This window comes from Scomber japonicus, chromosome 21 (assembly GCF_027409825.1).
Source record: "Scomber japonicus isolate fScoJap1 chromosome 21, fScoJap1.pri, whole genome shotgun sequence".
In the NCBI taxonomy this organism is placed as follows: domain Eukaryota; kingdom Metazoa; phylum Chordata; class Actinopteri; order Scombriformes; family Scombridae; genus Scomber; species Scomber japonicus.
This window is the reverse complement of record NC_070598.1, coordinates 22,993,343-23,013,662: the sequence shown is the minus strand read 5'-3', so window position 1 is coordinate 23,013,662 and position 20,320 is coordinate 22,993,343.

The window sequence follows — 20,320 nt, the reverse complement described above, 5'->3', positions numbered from 1 at the left end:
CCCCGTAATTGGTGATGCTGATGTTGCACATGTTGATGCTCTTAGCCATGTCTTTCACAGTTCTGTTCTGCAGGGAAAACCCCAGGGTAAAGACTACCATGACGCCAGTGGTGGACAGTAACGAAGTACAAGTAATTCGTTACTGTACTTAAGTAACTTTTTAGCGGATCTGTACTTTACTTGAGTATCATTGTTTTGTGAGACTTTATACTTTGACTCAACTACATTTGGAAGAGGAAAATCTTACTTTTTACTCAACTACTTTCCAAAAACCTGTCGTTCCTTTCAATGTTCCTTTCCACAACATGCATGCATGACCAGCTGCTGTGACAGGTCCAAATGAACGTGCACCGCAAGTGTACCAATCAGAACACATCGTGTGTCGAGCAGTTTTGGCCCGGCCCCCTACCTGGCTACTTGTCCCAACTTGCCTTCTCCTCCATCCATATCTCTATTAGCATTCATTTGACAAAGTTTCGCTGTCCAGTAGCCTGCCCTGCCAACACATGGAAGTTAAAGAAATATGTGTCTAGTGTGGTTTTCCCCCTCCCTATTAATTCCTAATCAGGTGATTTCCATTTAGTATGATGTGCTTATGATAATTTCAAAAGATATCAATACCAGATATCACAAATGGAAAACAGTTTGTTTTCAGGGTGGTGTTAGTGGGCTTTTTAACCTTAAATGACTTGATTGAGTGTATAAAGGACATACCAAGACATTGGAACTACATTACACCAAATTACTTTTACTTTTGATACTTAAGTACATTTGAAGCCAAGTACTTTTATACTTTTACTCAAGTCGACATTTAAAGGGAGCACTTTCACTTTTACTGGAGTAATATTTTACACTAGGTATCTCAACTTCTACTCAAGTACGTGGTCTGTGTACTTCGTCCACCACTGCATGACGCCTAGGGTCTCAGAAATGTTCAACGGTAGTGGCGTTGCAGGTATTGCGGCCCCCCACTCTGTGAGGAAGTTGTGTGCAGACATAGCAGCTTGTTGTTTCTAATCCTTGCAGGAGCAGTAGCAGGACAATGGTGGCAGCGAGCAGGAATATGCTGCAAATTCTCTACATCTGTCACTCCTCCAGCGCCACTGTATATTCATTGGAGTCATCGCATCAGCCATGGCACCTCAACTCACCCCCGTAATCAGTGTACTGCTCTTCTTGAGTTTGAGAAACGTGTGGTCCTATTGTTATCCACACCCCTCCCTCACTCACAGCAACAAGGCAGGAGAAAGTGTTGGTTCACTTACTGATGCTCTGCACGCTTGATGGTGTCTCAAATGCGTTTGCAGTGGTTGGCGTGTATCCAGGACTTTCACTGCTGTTTCTGTGGTGAGGAGGATTTGGAAACTATCAGGGAGGTGTCATGACTCCATCGTTATATAAATATATAAATATATATATATATATATAGTCAATGGTCACAAAGCAGATATATTCCAGACGGTTACATTCTTGACGGATAGTCTTAGGTCAGTGGGCTCCAACCTTGCTCCTGGAGAGCTGCTACCCTGCATGTTTTAGGTATCTCCCCACTCTACCTCATTATCAAGCAACTGAAGCTTGTCAAGGGCTTGATAATGAGTTCATTATTAGTATCAGGTGTGTAAGAGTGGGGAAATACCTAAAACATGCAGGGCAGTAGCTCTCCAGGAGCAAGGTTGGAGACCACTGCCTTAGGTGTTTACTTATACAAAGGTTGTACTGGTCCAGCACTGTTTTTATGGACACTGAAGTCCCTAATTGCCACATGGAATGATTGATTTAGTTCACATTTAAATGAGACATTTAATAAAATGGTTATCATAAAGATGATTGAAGATAAAGATAATTAAAGATATCAATTTATAATTCTGATGTGTTCTTAAGCCACAAATGAGTTAGTGGACCTTACATTTCATTTATCTGTAAACTGTTTTATAGCTTGGCCTGAGGCAAAGTCAACACTTCTTGTAAATCAATCTCAATCAATCTTTATTTATATAGCGCCAAATCACAACAAAAGTCATCTCAAGGCACTTTACACATGGAGTAGGTCTAAACCGTACTCATCAGGTTTAATTTAAAGACTTTAATGATCTGCTGACTATCCATAATATCCATGTGTTATGTACTGTACTGTCATGGTTCTGTCACAGTCTGGCGCTCTACTAGTCCACCAGAAGCCTTCACACTTATCTCCCTGTTTGTTAAAACTGGACTGAGAAGGACAGATAAAAGAGGTTGCAAATTATATTTAAGGACCACTTGAGATATACTGTTGCTTGCTTCATTGAAAGTGCATAAGTGAAACTCTGAGGAACAGTTGTCTTCCAGTCCAATTTATGTTGTTGCATGCAGCTTTAATATGCACAACGTATTTATTGGTTCATATTTATGTCAACAGCAATGTATGTTTGTAGTCTTTATGGTGAAGGTTCTTAGGTTGGAAATGTACTGTCGAAGTGTATTTATTATGTTTACTCAGTGTGACTTGTGCACTTATTTTAGTTTTTATGGTATTCTGTAGCAGTTTGATGCATGATGGTTTATGTATTAAGAGGATTGTATATTGTAGATTTTTATTTAACTCATGGATTTGTTAAGGTTCTGTTTTTGATTCATCTTAAGCCCTAAGCATCAATTGCCTTTTGTGTTTTCCCTAGTCTGCTTTTCCCTCCACACCTGCTATGTATTCAGCCACAGTAACCACAGCCTTGCCTTCACTCCCAAGTCTAAATAAAAGTAATTCTTCAGTTCTTGGACCTGATGTCTCCTGCTCCACTACTTCTAACATGTACAGGGTATCATAAAACTCTCTGGAGCCATCTGCAGGACAAACTCTTTGATTAATCTATTTCTAATTGTAAGATATAATCATTTTCATGAAGTCAAACTTGGGAACTGATATTATCAATGGTCTGAAATTGTTCAGCATGAACCATCTAATGTCTATAATGTATTACGTAACCGTTAATGGGGTCGATACAAGTTCCAGTTCCAGTTGTTTTTCTACGATTTGATTTCACTAAACAAGTTTGGTTCAGCAACATTATGTGCCCAAAGAATGAGGTCAGCTGACTACCTGAATATACTGAATGACCAGGATATTCCATCAATGGATTTTTTCTTCCCTGATGGCACAGGCATATTCTAAGATGACAAAGCAAGGATTCATCAGGCTTAAATAGTGAAAGAGTGGTTCAGGGAGCATGAGACTTCATTTTCACACATGGATTGTCCACCACAGAGTCCAGACCTTAACCCCATTGAGAATCTTTGGGATGTGCTGGAGAAGGCTTTGCGCAGTGATCCGACTCTCCCATCATCAATACAAGATCTTGGTGAAAAATGAATGCAACACTGGACGGAATTACATTTTGTGACATTGCAGAAGCTTATGGTAACAATGCCACCATGAATGTGTGCAGTAATCAAAGCTAAAGGCGTTCCAACGAAATTTTGGCCAGGCAGTGTATTATTATTATTAGTAAAAAGGAATAACAATAATAATATTGATTCTAAGATGTTTTTTTGGTTTTTTTTATTTTAAAAGAAAATACTGTTGTAGAAGACCTTAGTAGGACAATAATGACTGAAGGCACCATGAGCTGATTCAGAATGTATTCCTGGTATAGTGATGAGACTTTTGCTTGATGATCTCAGGGGTCTGTCTGGTATGTATTCAGTGGCCATGTCAGTGACCTAGGAAGAAGCTAAGCTGTTAATAGTTTTAAAAAGAATAAGAAGTTATCCTCTCTTACTGTTTGTGAATGTATCTCATTGATTTGAGCTTCACTGTTCAGAGCTGTATTAAGTTACTGCAAATGCAAACCAAATGAGTATGACATTTGTTCATCTGTTGAGTTTTTCAGTGAGTCACTGCTCAGCGATGAAGCCAGAATTCTGGGACCTGTTCTATAAAACTGTGCTAGCTGTTACTATGGTAACTACTGGTGTCACCAAACCAGTGACGGCTGATATTAAGAATTAAGGATTTAAGGAAACCTTTCCATGTATGAAATTTATTGAGATGAGATTATTGCAGAAGGAGAATTTCAAACACAATTTGTTTAACAGCAGTTGCAATATATCTTACAGTATTTTACTCTCAGGCTATTTGGTACTTGATCATTGTGCTTTTTCAAGTACAGCATTGTATCTAATTGGTCAAGTGGGTGTTCAGCTGTTACTGTGTGTATACAATATGTAAAAGGTCTCTTAATGACAATTTCCATCATATTAAATGTTTTTTCTTTTCCATGACACATCTATAGAGTGAGTAGAGGCTTCGATGCAGTCTCAGAAACACTGATGTGAGAATACATTAGAGCGGCATGAAAGAGAGTGTGAAAAGATCAATTCATGCTTCTAAGGTTAATTTGTGCAAAATCATTTTTTCCTCCTGCAATTTCTTCAGATTTCATAATTTGTGTGAAGTTGCTTCGGGGCTGCTCCTTCATTTGATACTGTGTACCCCCACTGCACCAAATGCGGCTTCCTATGGCTTCGTTTATAGACGACGACGAGTCAAGTAGAGGATCTAGTGAGGGGTACATGATGTCTCCTGTTCTCATGAAATGATAATTCTTCCAAAAAGAGGCTTTAATGCATTTCTGCTGCTTGCATGAGTTTGTGAGTCACTGCCTCGTGTGTGTGTGTGTGTGTGTGTGTGTGTGTGTGTGTGTGGTGTGTCTGTGTGCGTGTGAATGTTATGCAGTGTCTCTCAGATTGCGTGTTTTTCTGTCAGTTTTAGTGTTTGAAAGCAGGATGGCGACAGAAGCCATTGTGTGATCACAGCAGGGTAGAGAGAGGGCAGGCAGCACAGCAAGGAGACAAAGCAGCCTCATTAATCCCCGCTGATAGAAGGTTAGCCTGTATATCGCTGCAACAGAGATGCTTCTGCTATTATATCAGTTTGCAGCACAAGAGTGGCTCACAACCTCTTAGAATCCTTTTTAGACTATTTTTCTTAATTCGTTCTTGTGAGGTCTCCACTTTCTCTTTTCACAGTCTTTACATTGTGTCACTCAAAACGCTTTCAGTGAGCATACAAACTAAATGTCTCAGGATACAAAGAGAAATCATGAATGTGACAGCTGGTAACTCTGAGATTATATCCTGTTGTATTTTCAAAACTGCATGAGACCTGCTCTTCAGTGAATGAATGGCAAGTTTCTTACAAATTACAAACGTGTTGCTGTCTAGACTGACATCTGAATTATACATTTAAGCTCCTCTGAAAGCCTTTTAGTTCAGGCTATTGGATCATTATTTCTCCATACAAGGTTTCGCAATATGTTGAGAGATCTTATAAAATTACAAAGAAAGGAAAATAAAAAATATTGCAAACTGGAAAATGTACCTACTTACATACTTACACACATACTTTCATACATACAACCACACACCTTTCTAAATCTTGGTCTTATAACACTACTGTTCATTTACAGTTATTGAAAAGACCAACTTGACTCTATCTCTACTAGAGTCTATTCCGCTCTACCGCTGCCATGTACAGAAAGGTATTTTGCCCAGAACAGGTCTTGAATCTACATGGCGCAATGTCAGTGTACCTGCCTTTAGTTTAATAACCATGTGAGTCCATAAAAAATGAGCAAATTCTAAAGGGTTCATAGACTTTCAAGCAGCAATGTAAAACAGATTCAGTTTTCAAGGCAATTTATTTTTAGACTCTCAGTTACTGATATATTTCAATTGGTCACTAAACTGGCTCTCAACAATATTCTTGTCCTTGTAGGAAACCAGTAAAGCTGAGTTGACAGACATACACTGTAAATTTCTCCACGTGGGTCCTAATAAAGGAATATTTTATTTTATTTTATATCATTATTGCAATATATATAACAAAATGGCCTAGGACACTTCCCTGTGGCCCACCACAGTTAATTTCTCTAACCTCACATAAAGTGTTATTATCAATTCCTTGACACTGAGGCATAAATAGGCTTGGATACTATGGTAGAGACGGAGTAGTAATGGTACAGGAGGTACATGGTGGTGTTGTTTAACTTTAAAACAGTGGTTGTATTATCAACTGCTATATCCATTCTCAGGACTGGTGTGGAGAGAGGTGTTTCATACAGTTATAATCAAAACAATTGTAACTTTTATGTGGTTACCACTAGCTCCACATCCATGGTGCAGGGTAGCCAAACTGTGTTGTTAATTTAGCATAACTACGTGGGCAAACCAGGCTATGACTACAGTGTCATATGGACTGGGTATCTTCATTACACCTCAGGCACATAGAAATCAAAGCAACCTACACTGAGTGGTTAAACCAGAGGGAAAAATATATTTTTATTGTATTGAACTGCTGCAAACCATCTTCTTAAATTGTATACTTTTGTTATAAACCCCCATGTGATGTAGACTGCATTAACAGCCTACTTCATATGCTGTATATCACATGTTACCATAATAAATGATGGAAAATCAATCCAATTCTAAATTCTGTTATTTGTGTAACATACATATAATATACAACTGGGATGGAGGAAAAATGGATAAAAACTTGACATAAGAACCATTGCCTTGACCCTGTTTGTCAGATGCTTGATCAGAAAAATGGTGAACCTGAAATTCAAAAGGATTGCTGCTACAGATGTATTTAATTTATTACTTATTCAGTATTTATCAACATAGCAGAATATCCTTCAGATATTGCAAGCATTTAATGAACTGAAGAAGCCTTTTGTAAAGCGTAAAGCACCTGTTGACAGCAAGTAAATACTGTATTGATGAGTTATTTGAATGTTACTGACTTGTTTGGAAATCTGATATTAGAGCTTCAATTTCATTATGTCAGCCCAGCGTGGCAGAGATTCACATCTCTATTACAACAAGGCTACCCGCTTGAAGGTGTGACAATTAAGTTCAATCTAATCTCATCTAAAATAAAGGAAAGGCCAAGCAGCCATCAGCAGCCATTAATCATAGAATGTAGGCGGAAGTGAGCGTTCCAAATCTGTTGCAGAAGAGCTTGTTTCTAGCCATCAGGTACATTATGAAGTGTGTAAGAGAGGTTAATTGACATGAAACATTATCATTCTCTTGTGGATTTTTGTATTACAATGTAGGCTACATGACGGCCATAAACAGATTGTCAGCAAGAATGGTTATCAGATGCATTTTGATAGATATGCCTAGGAGCGATTCATTTACATGACAAATTGATAGTGGACAAGCAGGAAACACTTTTCTTACACTGCATTAATATGTGTATGTGTGTTAAAATAGGAGTAGTTCTGATGTAAAAACCCTGTATTGTGGGCCCTTGTTTGACTAATCTGCTTCATTCAATGCAGTTTTTACAGCTAGTCATAAAAGAATTTCAGTGCACCAACCATTATTGTGCAATGGTCTCATTATGGGGTGTGTACAATCAGTGTTAAGTGCAATGTGTTTTTACCATGGGGTTAGTGCAATATTTTGTTATGTGCAATTTATTTTGTTTGAAACAGCTGTTGTTTTGTTCATATGTACTTTGTTTTATTATAACTGTGGAGGCATTTATGCATGCAGCATTGAGTTGTGGACAATAAAGTATATGGCATTGTATCGTATCGTATCATATTGTATTGTATTGTATCGTATCGTATCGTATCGTATCGTATCGTATTGTATTGTATCGTATCGTATCGTATCGTATCGTATCGTATCGTATTGTATTGTATCGTATCGTATTGTATGGCATTGTAATGTATCGTATTGTATCGTATTGTATTGTATTGTATCGTATCGTATTGTATGGCATTGTAATGTATCGTATTGTATCATATCATTTATCACTGTCACCAGACCTGGAAGTATGCGAGTTGGAACCACAGGATCATGCATCTCTATGCAGTATGATCCGGATCCATGTAGATTGCTATTGGTGCTTGCTATTGAGAATGGTCACACCAGAAGAAAAGATACAACACACTCGACCGAAGATTTCCCACCATGGGAGTGTAACATATGAAGATTGTGGTCGACCGCATCAATGAACACTGTTTGTTTGCCAGTGGACTCATTTGTTAGGTGATAAGCGTAATTTGTGGCATTTGTGAATATCTAAGAATAAGAATAGCCTAATAATGGTTTCACTTCATTTTACGGTACAATAAAAATAATACATTGTGTTGTTATCAGACACCACATTTAATGTTAACAAGATGATACTATCGTAACTTTAGACAGTATGATATTACATGATATATAGATCTGCTCTTGCTATCTGACAGGTAAGCTCACTTAACAAGAATGTTCTATAGTCAATCCACACTCTTATCTTTTGGAGTGGAATGAAAAGTAATACAAATAGACGTTTTCCGGGTAATTATAGGACAGGTGTGAGCATCACTGTTGCTCTGTCATAAAACTCTTGAGTCGTGTTGCCCAAATCCACAAACTGAAAGAAGGGCAGGACCTCAGATAGGCTGATCAGGTACATCACAACAGCACTAGTTTTATACCAGAGTGGAGAAAAAATAATACAGCTAATCACCATATAGTTAAAAATTGTGTTAACTGTAGATGTGAACTATAAAAGAACCACAACAACTTTCTTAATTTCAATCACACAACAATTATGAACAGTGTGGAAATGTGGTGCTAGTGAAAGAGAGTGGGGGTGTGTGCGTGGTATCATTTGCTGTATGTGTGCAGACAATAGCAAGGTTAATTGGGTATTTGAATAGGAGGTAGAGAGGTGACAATATGTATATCATTTGGCTATTCAGCTGCCTTAATGACTGAACCTAAACATATACAAACACAAACTCACTGAAGAACAATTACACAAGTTTATTTAGAATCTGGGGGTGGGATGAAAATAATGTGCCTTCAAGCTTAATTTTTGGAGTTCGTCTAAAATTATGCACAAGACATTGATAATATTTCCATTTGATATAACCATAAAACATACAGTGTGCCTATTTAGTTTCCAGCTTCCTCTGGTTCAAGACTGATATACAGTAAAGAAGTAACTGTGTGTGACTTTATCTGCTATTAACAAGGCATCTACTGTACACATAAAGCAGCCTAGGCTACTTTTGCCAATTTCATGCAGTGATCCCCCAGCAATGTCTCTCCATTGAGAGAGAGAGAGAGAGAGCCGCTGCCCACATTTACAAAGGAGTTACAGCAAACGGTGTAACTACATTGATTATTTAAATCCTAATTTAATAGAGTTTAAATTCCAGCTGTGCTCAAGTATACACATCCTCACTTTAATTATGGCATTAAAACTTTAGAGGCTGGAGAGAGAAGGTGCTCCACTCATGCTGCCCAGCCAGTAAACACAAGCCTAAGTGGGGCATCTGCCTTCTGTGCACCCAGCAGAGAAACAAGCTCAACTTTATGTTACACATCTTACTTTAGTATATTTAACTTTGTTTGCAGAAGAGCTGTTTGAGTTAAGCATCAGCTAAAATTAAAAATCTATCTTCAGGTCATGAATGTATGCTCAAGGACCTTGTGTGTTTGTGGTGATTCACAAATTTTGGAAAACATATTTCATAGCACCACTGACTGCTGACTCCTCAATCCTCTTAACAGGCTGGTAGGAGTAGCAAGTGATCAATAACTGCTTCAGATCGGACTCTTCTTCCCGCTAAGGACAAGCAATCATACCTTGTTGCCACATTAGACCATTCAGTGCCAAATTTCAGTACCTTCAGGGCAGGTTGTGTTGTGAATTCAAATGAATATTGGTAAGATTCCTGATGGGCCTATTGTAAAGCTTGGACTTTCGTCTTTTTGGCAGTCCTTGCCATTTTACGATATGCTTTACAACATAGCAAAAAGAATTTCTGGCAAACAGCTAGCCTAAAAATAAGTCTTGTGCAGGCCACATCTGGCCTTTATCGTGGCACAAAAACAGACATTCATATAAAAATTTGGACTCATCTTGAACCGGGGCTTACAGATTAATTCCATACCCAATGTGTTATGATCCAGTTAGGCACAAAACAAAATGAATAAATCCCTGTTTTTGTTATCTTCTCTACTGATATAATTACTGATAATTTTCTCCAACACTTGTGATACCATTCCCAAAATAGAAAGTGCTACCATTTTGCTGTCTTTCTTATAAAAAAGGAACGACCCTGGCAAGTTTCAAATCTGTTGGGACTGTACCAATAGACCCAATAGAGAGTTTGAAGACATAACTGAGAAATAGTGAAATATGTTCTGCAAAGTCTTTCAGAAATCTGGCAGGCATTTCATCTAGACCAGTTGCTTTAGAACATTGAAGATATTTCTGTAGCTTTAACACTTTGTCCTGTGGACCCATAGAAAGGCCAAATGAGTCCACTACCGCTCCCAATTGTGAATAGTATTTAAGTATTGATTTTCTATCATACCCATCAGATTGCCTGGCAGCCTTTCTGCTAGTTGTTTGGCTACAGATGTGAAAAAAGTATTAAACTTAACTGCAACCTTTGATCAATCAGAGAAAAGCTCACCATTGATGTTGAGACAGATATTATTTGCCTTAGTCCTGAGGCTTTTTACTGTACCCAGTTTGTTTCAGAGAAAGCCAAAGTTTCTTTGGGTTACTTTTGAGTTCAGTTATTTTATCACAGAAAAAAAAGCCCTTTTATTTTCTCTGATCATTGTTGGCACCATATTTCTCAGTGTCTTCTTGTGATTATCCAAGTGAGCCTGATCTTTGGACTTCCTACAAACTAAAAAGGCTTTTATTTCTCTTGTTAATAGGGTCTAGAATATCACTGTTCCTCTATGATTCATATCTCTATTTCACTCTTATTTTAATAGAAGCAACCTCAGCCACCACCTTTTTAGAACAAACATTTGAAGTGTTCTCATGCTTTATTAACATTAGTACATATTACTGGAGACCAGTCTAAGGAATAAAATAATCTCGACACAAGTTCTTGACTGATCTTATTTTGATTGTATCGTGTTTCTTGACCTTTTTGCTTTTTCCTTGTACAATAAATCAAGTGGTGTTGCTCATGCTACAATTACCAGCCCCACTCTGGGAAATCATAGACTGATCAGAAACCAAGAAAAGATCGATAGCATCTGCTTTTTCATTCAGTGCCGCCATCAGGTGCTTTGTTATATATCTGAACATTTACTGGATGGAATGGCACATTTTGTACCGACATTAACAGTTTCCAAACTATCTATCCTAATGACTTTGGTAATCTACTAACTTTTCCTCCAGTGCCATCATCAGTATTTGTCCTTACAACTAAACACCTGCAAAATAAATTACATTCCAGTAAGCCTCAGCTGTACTGCGTCTAGTGCTATTAGCATACTAACAAATTAAGATGAACATTTTACCTGCTACTATCAGTCTGGTTGCATTGTCATTGTGAGCATATTAGCATGCTGACATTAGCATTTGGTTCAAAGCACATCTGTGTTCAAGTACAGCCACACAGAACAGCTAGCATGGCTTGGCCTTGCTGAAGAGCAGATCAATCCAGGTTTAAAGACGAGAAGAGGGGAAGAGAAACAGCATCTTCATCTGTTGCCTCAGCATGTGAGCAGAAACAGACTTTGAGGGTCCCAAGGTAACATAGATCTGGGCTCTCCTCACCATCTACTCTCTCACTTTTTATTCCTACTTAACAGCAAGACCTGATTGTATCTCATCTTTTCAGCAAGCTTTGCAGTGCTTAATCGATCTGCTGCCAAGTTTTCTTATTTATATCTTGTAAGTGGAGGAACGTGGGCTGAGTTAACACACAGTTTCTACCTTACTGTACTTTCCTTCAAGATATCTGACATAGTTGTTACTGGAGCCAGATACTGTTAAACAAAGTACTGTTACTACATGTATCTAGCATTTTCAACAAGAGGAAAAGTATGCTTGTTTCATTATCATTGCCATAATCGCCACAGTCACATATGTGTCTACACTAAGTGCCGTAAGTGATGGCAGCAGCTTGTTCTTTAGTAACAGATTTACCAGCTGAATCATCTGTGGAGAGGAAAATAATGTTACCTTTGAGAATTATGTAATTAGGTTCTTACTTTAGAGAAGGGGCCTTGTGAGAGCATTTGTCTGTTGTATGCCCCGAGCATTTGCCTGGAGGTACTGTAGATATATGCCATAATATCTAACCTTGTATGTACATAAGGATATGGGAGCTGCATTCAGCTCTAGGTATTAAAAGAAGAGAGAACAGAGAGTAGTGGGGAAGAGTAGAGTCGAGAAGGAGCTGGCTGAACGGAGCAAAAGATTCCTAATGAATTCCATACGACCTCTCTCTCTCTCTTTCCCTGTCTCTGTGTGCCTAGCTCGCTTTCTCAGAGCTCATTCACTTGATGACCTGTGGAGCCTCTGACAAGCAGCTACAAAATCTACCTTGATACGATCTGTTCCGTTCAGACACAGTTCCCGTCTGACGGCCTCAGCTGACTCCTACTTCTGCTGCAATATTTATCTCACTGGAGCCTATTTGCCATTCGTTTTGATCTTGAAAGACACAGTAATAAATAAATATATGTAGTGGAACAGTGCATAATGCATGGCAAAAAGAGTGGGTGGCATGGAGACTGAACCCCACTCAAAGGGGTACTTGAAGAAGATGAGATAATAGAGCGTGCACAGCTTTACACACACAGGCATGCCTGGCACAGACCGACAGACATACAAACACACACACAAGCTAATTTATGCAGAGGTTTGGTGGCCTGTAGCATCTTCAGTGGCTTGTGTACCAGAGGATCAGCCACATACTAAGTTAGAGCCGGTCCTATAGCAAGGAGATCAAAGACACACATAGACACAAAACGCAATGATTTTTCCACTCCCACAAACTCCAATCCAGAAGTCACATGGGGGCGGTTGGGGTGGATTTTAAGCATACAAAGTGCAGGACTGTGGCACACGAGACAAGGATTGGCATCCTAGGTTGGTGTAACTCTTTGAGATTAAACCTAGAAAATATATGAATCATTAGAAATCCATTGATATGGTACATTGCATTGAAAGCCAGCAAAATATTAGCACTCTACATTATGAAATCTCAAAAGCACTAACATCTTTAAAGTCAATATTTGTGCACATACCTCCTTCACATCAAAACTGCAAAGCCATTTGCCTTAACATAATGTTCTGCTAGTTGTTCACACACATACACATGGTTGCCTTTTCAAGCTGACATGGTGTATCACCGGTCTATTGTTTGCCTGTGATTATCAAACCCACTCATTTTCTATTTCTGCCATGCATTAACCTTTTGAAATCATAGCGTGTCCCTCAGACACACAGCTTTCCACTGACATCAGAGAGCAATGCAAACAACATAGTCTCCTCTTACCACTTGGCAACATATGGGGGTAATTTGTGTCACACTCAACTTCTCCTTTATCGTGCAGTACACGCTAATTTGTTTTGAGGCTGTTCTTCTGGGCTTGTAAAGGAACTGCATGACACAGATTATGGGAAGGACAGAGGAACATAGGATTGATGATTGGGTGCAAGAAAGAAAGGGAACACAGGCAGACAGGAAACAGGTAAATTGCAGAGGTAAAAATGTAGAAGCATTTTGTGAAAGAGGTATACAAAAGGTCTGAAAAATGAGATGCAGGACCAGTTATAGAGCAACCTGAGGAGTAATGACAAGAAAAAATAAAAGGCACATTTCTCTAAAGGGACACTAGTGGCCCCTAGAGGCTACCACACTAACTACACTTGACCATACAGATGTGTTGGGTGAAACAAACAACATTGCAACCTGCCATTGCAACTTGCCTGATGTATAGTAGTACAAAGTTATAGTAGTAGTTTCAAAAAAAGTCAACCTCATGGTGGAGCTAGAGGAAAAGTCCATGGATAATCATCAGGATTCATCCTCTGGTGACCATAAATGTCTGTAACAAAATGTATGGCAATCCATCAAATGGTCCATCAAAATATTTCACTCTGAAACACAAAAAAGTCTGGAGATCAGAATTAATTGTCTGCGCACCAATGAAGTCTGTACATCATTTCATGGTCCATTCACACAGCTGTTGCGATAGCTGTTTGTATGGCTAACAGTGTGCTTCGAGATGTTGTATACAGTACCAGCCAAAAGTTTGGACACACTTTCTCATTGATGTGAATGGGAAAGTGTGTCCAAACTTTTGACTGCTACTGTACATTGTCATTCATTACAAGTTGTTTAATCGTTATCTTTCCGCAAACTGTTCTAAAAAGCAGTTCATGATGTTCCAGGTTTCATCATGTTTTCATGTCTGTCAACCATTGGTTCCCACTTAGTTCACTGCAATATAAAATTGATTGTGAAAAGAAACTTGCTTCAGTGAAGTAATTTATCACAGTTATCTTACTGTCAGAGTCACATAATTGTTGTATGATCATGCAGTTGTTAGCACGGTTCAGTTTCAAAATAGTTTATGTAGGCTGACATTGTTTCAAAAATGTGCAAACTCTTAAGGATTGGCTCAGGAATTGAAATTCAGTCATAAAATAAAAGTATGGCTGACGGAGCTGACAGACCATGCAAACAAAGATGATTGCCATCTTATAATAAAGATAGTGTGCTTGGAACAATTATGTGTGTCTGATGTGTTTTTCCCTGCAAAAAAAGTATAATGGCCGCATAACCCTTTCAACTTTACAATAAAATGGTCCACTAGTGCCCACATTGGTATTTTTTCTTATTGTGATGTCATTTCTTGGAGTAGAAACATGTACCTAGAAATGGTACAACCTAATCTAATTTTGCAAGTCAATAAACCATTCCATAAGCTATTTGAACTATGTACAGTTTTTAGAATATGCTCATATTTATGAACAGGGTACAACGTTGTTGTGGTAGCCATCATGGCAGTTTCCATCAACAATGACACAGAGGGGCACCCTGCAAACCCTGCACATGAACAGTGTACTTCTACACATTCCACACCAGCAGAGAGCAGCTCCTAAAATGACTGCTGCTTCATGGTCTGCTCACATCTGATGGAACATAGCTGTTTGTGTATTTTTTAAAGTGTTGTCTCATCCAGATTTTACTTATCCAAATTCTAGCCTTGGTGGCCACCATACGCCCATCCACAGTCAGGTCCTGATGAGGGTGTCAGACAATCTTTCAAGCTGTTTGCAGAGGGCGGAGCCTGTGCAGCCCATTGTAATCCATTGTACCTTTCTCCCTGTCATTCACTGCATCCTCATCAGGGTCACTCCTATGTACTCATTCTGGTCAAAATTCGCTCACTAGGTCACAAAATGGATCTGATCTGACTGATATTGAGCATTCATCAGGAAATGAGGAACCATTGTGTTTTTTCTGATGGAAACTTGGCTAAACATCAATATGCCAGACTCATGCTTGTTTGTGCAGATCAGAATCAGCTGTAAAATTCAAGGAAGTGGACTCTGCATATAATTATTTTATATTGTTGGTTTGTTATATTTGTGACATATATAACCAACTGAATGAATGTGTTTTTTGAAACTGCCCTTGGTACACTGTAGAAATGCTCAGCCACGACATTGCTGCTTATTTCACTTGATCATGGTTAGGTTAAAAACTTAATTTTCATTGGAAGGAGTCTTTAACATTGTCACATCAGGATGCTCTGAAATGGAGGACTGGATGACATAAGTCTTAGAAGCTGGTTATCACAATGCAGCTGCTCCTATGCTGTCACAACACAACAGACAGACTACAGCTCTTACAGAAAATCAAGTGGATGGGAAAATAAAAAGAAGGAAGATTTCCCTTGTGATCAGGCACCTGTTACAGTGCATATCCCTCGTCTTTACACGTGGCAGCTGAAACAAACCTCAAAGCGGTGTCTTTTTCCTGGCTTAACTTTCCTGAAACCATAACTGAAAATCATTAACTAAAAAGGCAGTATTGTGCGGAAGTCATTTATAGCTACATTTCGTTGAGTAAATGCACTATAGCAATAGAATGGCCTATTCCATCTGCACAGCAGGTTAAAAGGAACCATTGAAAAGTTACTGCATTTAATTTAGCTTGGTGCTATGAATGATTTATTTGAAAGTCCCATTACAAGAGGAGAAAAAAAGCGCTATTTTCTGAATGCCTGAAGAGTAGAGTGTGGGTTACAGGAAATTTTTTGTCCATTAGTCACCATACAATTCTGAAAAAAAAAGAGATTAATTTTAGTGCGGTAATGAAACTACAGTCTCCCGACAGACAAATTTATTTGGAGCTTTTTAAAATGTAAGAGAGATAAATGGTTTACTGTGTCGAAAATAATTGCCTGTATCATGAGAGTTCGTTCAGTTAAAGCAGGGTGTGTTTCCAACTGTCACACTTGGCCCTTAGTTGTCGCTATCATAAGGCAATATAGCTCTGCCACACCTTAGTTATCTCAGTGACAGATTTATGGGAGAGGAGTTTATGCAAAATCCAAACCCCCACACCTACCTACTTCACCCAGTGATCATAGCCTAACACTCTATGTTCTTTATGTAATTAAAAATGGCAAGGTTGGGGCAACACCTTGGATACAAGCTGCCACCGACAAAGCTCAACGCTAAAGGCTGAACAGAAGAGTTTTAAACTGCAATTCTTGTGATGACCACTAGATGTCTGTTCCAGAGAAAAACAAATGGTTTCACACAGAGCATGGACGCTGGACATTGGTGCTACCATACAGGCTGTGTTCAAAATTGCATACTGATCTACTTACTAAGTAATCCATCAGTATACTGCACACTGCTACTAAGTACAAACATTTATTTGAATTTGAAAATGCCAATTCCAACTTTTCTCTTTCACATTATAGTTTTGTAAAGATGAAAGAAACTAACCATTCATAAAAAACCTTTTGGACTAGCTTTCTTCCCCTGCTTTTATATAACAAATATATGGGTGGGGTGTAATTTCAAAAAGGAATTCGAGGGATTTGATTCATCCAAAATGTGCTTAGTAAGCGTGGAGTCTCTGCAGTTTAAAGCTGCAATAGAGTGGTTCCCATTTTTGAGGGCCAGAATCCTACCAAAGAGTCACAAGATAAATCAGAGGGTTCAGGAGATGATAGGAAAGCAAAGACTTAATTATGATCTTTGTATTATGGTTGTTAATTTTATCTGTTATGGCCTCTAAAATTATTAAAATCCAACAATCTAAGTGAGAACAATCACTTTTTGGCCGATGAAATCAATAGCTACTATAACTAACAATTTGGTCATGAGTGGTTATATATTATGGGATGATTGGATGAATGTATATTTAGGCCTCTGAATGTGAAAGTTATCAAAGTGATTGTTTTGCAAGAAGACATATTTTAATATATATTACACCTAAACATACTGATTTTCTTTTCCATCTGTTCAGATATTATCAATATAGTATTGATCAAACTATGTAATCATTCACTATGGGAATGAACCAGCTATCTGCATAATCATTATTTCACTATTATACTAAAAAAATACCCCAAAATAGGAAAGGATGGTATCACAGAATGGCATTGCTGTAAGGCCAGCATGGCAGATGACAGTTCACTTTTTGCAGCATGCTCCAGGTCATCATGACATGACAAGTAATGCTTAATTTTTTGGCAGCACACTCAAGCCATGGTTGTATAAGAGCTCCAGTAAAACGTCCAAGACTCAAGGCCATTGTTGAAGTCATGTGTGAGTGAACTTCAGGGTCAGGGCAAATAAGCTCCACCTAGGATGCATTTGTCATTTGGTGCCTGGTCCATGGATCAGCCCCGGTTTAATTATGTTATGCACAGTAAATCTAATATTGCACTGAACTCTGACTCAGTGTCTTTTTGACTCTTGAGTTTTAGGTTTTAACTGGCCCAAATAGAAGGTTTTTTCTGCAATAATACCTGGCATGTGCCAAGACATAGATGAACAACACTGGCATGTAGGACAAAACTTGGAATATGTTTTGTTTTTGTTTTTTCATTGTTATTAAATTGTAATTTAAATGTTATCCTCTGTCAAGCTCAGCTGTCAAGCTCAGCCCTGCATTTTAATTGTGCTTATTAAAACACTGCCTCCATGGAAATCATTTCATTTAAAGTTGAATATGAACATTGAGATGTCATTTTTCATTTCATTAAAAACTGAAGCAGGTTTGAGATACTAAAATATGCTCCTTAAGTTAATGGAAAGTAACACCTCAAGTTGAGTATGACCCACAGCGTGCTAAACAGCCAATTCAAAGCCAAGAGTGCTTTGCTAAACGTCAGTCATTGTTCTGTTCATTTGCGTGGGTTGATTTAGGTCTTTGCTTGCAGATCAATGCTGCAGGCAAGAAGAAAGAGTGAAGAAAATACATCAACATTTTAAATGCATTCCCAAAGCCAAGCCTTCAATCTCACCCTGCCCTGTAGGGACGGCCAACCACGTCTCATCTCTATATCAATTGGTCGCTTTGCTCAGCTTTTGCCTCGTTTACGTGCCCAAATTGCGGCAACCCTAGGTGGCATCTCATAAAACTATGTGATGGAAAGCACAGTCAAGTACTGGACGTATTCTGGTTGCCAAATCATAAGGTATTTTCTACAATTGTTGTCAGAGAGAGAAATAGATGCGATATTACCTCCGGCTCCGTTATGAAACTTAAATAGTATGCTGGCCTAAATTTGTATTCATAACCTGCTTCCCAAGCAAAGACATGAAACAGATACAACAGAGGACATAATTGAATATTTTTGGTCTCTGCCTTTCAAACAGATGAAATAATAGCAACACTGAGGGCCGAGGAAGGAGTTGAGGAGGCTAAATTCAATAGTGGGATTTTAATATCTGTGAGAGAGATACAGTAAACATGAACCGTGCCAGTTTTCAGAAGCTGCCTGTGTATAATTTCTTTAATGTGGCACTTAAAAGAGCTCAACTTCAAGAGGCTTTATAGGGAAAACACTGACAGCCTTCTGAAAATGAATGAAAGAACGAAGGGATGCTTTGCCAAAAAATTTGAGCAAACTTAAGCCAGGGTTTCAGGCAAATGTTGCAGATAGAGATCAATTCATTTGCCAAGACTGTTTTTCTCTCTCTCATTTGCTTTGATGGGTTATTTTGCTACCATACTGTGCACAATACCAGTGTGGAGAGAGACTGGAACGACTCCAGGAAAATAAGAAGCTATGGAGTTGATATGAAATGCACCGTCAAATGGGGCTGGATGTGTCAGGGTAAAATGTCAGTGGTCTCTATTTCTGTATCATTTAGGGGGGGTCACTGTTCGTAATCATTGAGGTTAAGGGTAATATGAACTTGTTTGAACCTTGAAGGGAAATTGTGACCGCTTTTAACCTGATGATCTACCAATGGTTAAAAAAGAATGGATGTAACGCTTTTTGTCCAAGAGAAAATGGGATTTGAAACAAGAAAGTTCATTTTTCAGTCACTAATCTCGTACTACAATGGTTCTCAACTTTGAGCCACAAAGGCATTATGAAGTGGGGAACAATGTAGAAGGAAATGTGGAGCGGATCTGAAGTTAAATGATTCTGAGCAATACTGTCAGGATTGACATCTATTAAGATTTATTCAGACAGCAAAATGGCATGATTAAAAGATGGGCAGATTGACTAAAAATATATATAATTCTCATTGAGCAAACATGACAACATGATCAAACCTATCTTGTTCTGTCAGTATAGTGGGAGAGAGTTACATCTTTGGTAATTGACTTCTCCTCAGGCTCTTGACAGTTTTGACTATCTTATGATGTTTGGTACCACTGTTTAGGATTCCAAGAGGATGAATCCAACTGACCTTTACTTTACCCAGTGAATTATGTTAATGTGTAACGGATGGATTGGTTGGATGGAAGTTTGTACAGACATTTATGGTTCTCACATGATTCATTCTACTATCTTCTCACTCCACCAAGATTGGGGTTCTGAGTAAAATGGCTGGCCAGCTATTGGATAGATTGTCATGACATTCATCTCCACAGGAAGAATTCTAATAGCTGTCCAAGCCAATAATGACCAAATACCTGCGAAACATTTCCATAAACCATAAAATATTAGTTAAAATGGTAAACTAAGATGGTGATCATTGCAAGCATTGCCTGTTATAACATTAGGGTGTCAACATGGCACAGAGAGCTTCTTCCGATTTTGCCCACATCCTCAATCCAGAATACCAACTGTTACCATCTGGTAAACATTACAGAACCCACATATGCAAGTTTAACAGATTTAAATATTCATTTATCCCTACCTCCATTAGAATGATAAATAAGACTCTGTAAACAGTGTGAGGTATGCATTATTGTCATGTTGATGCTCTGCTATGATTGGTGCAATCCCCTTACTGTTACCTTGTACGGAAATTTGTGGGAATGTGCAGTATGTGTACTTATTATGTTTATGT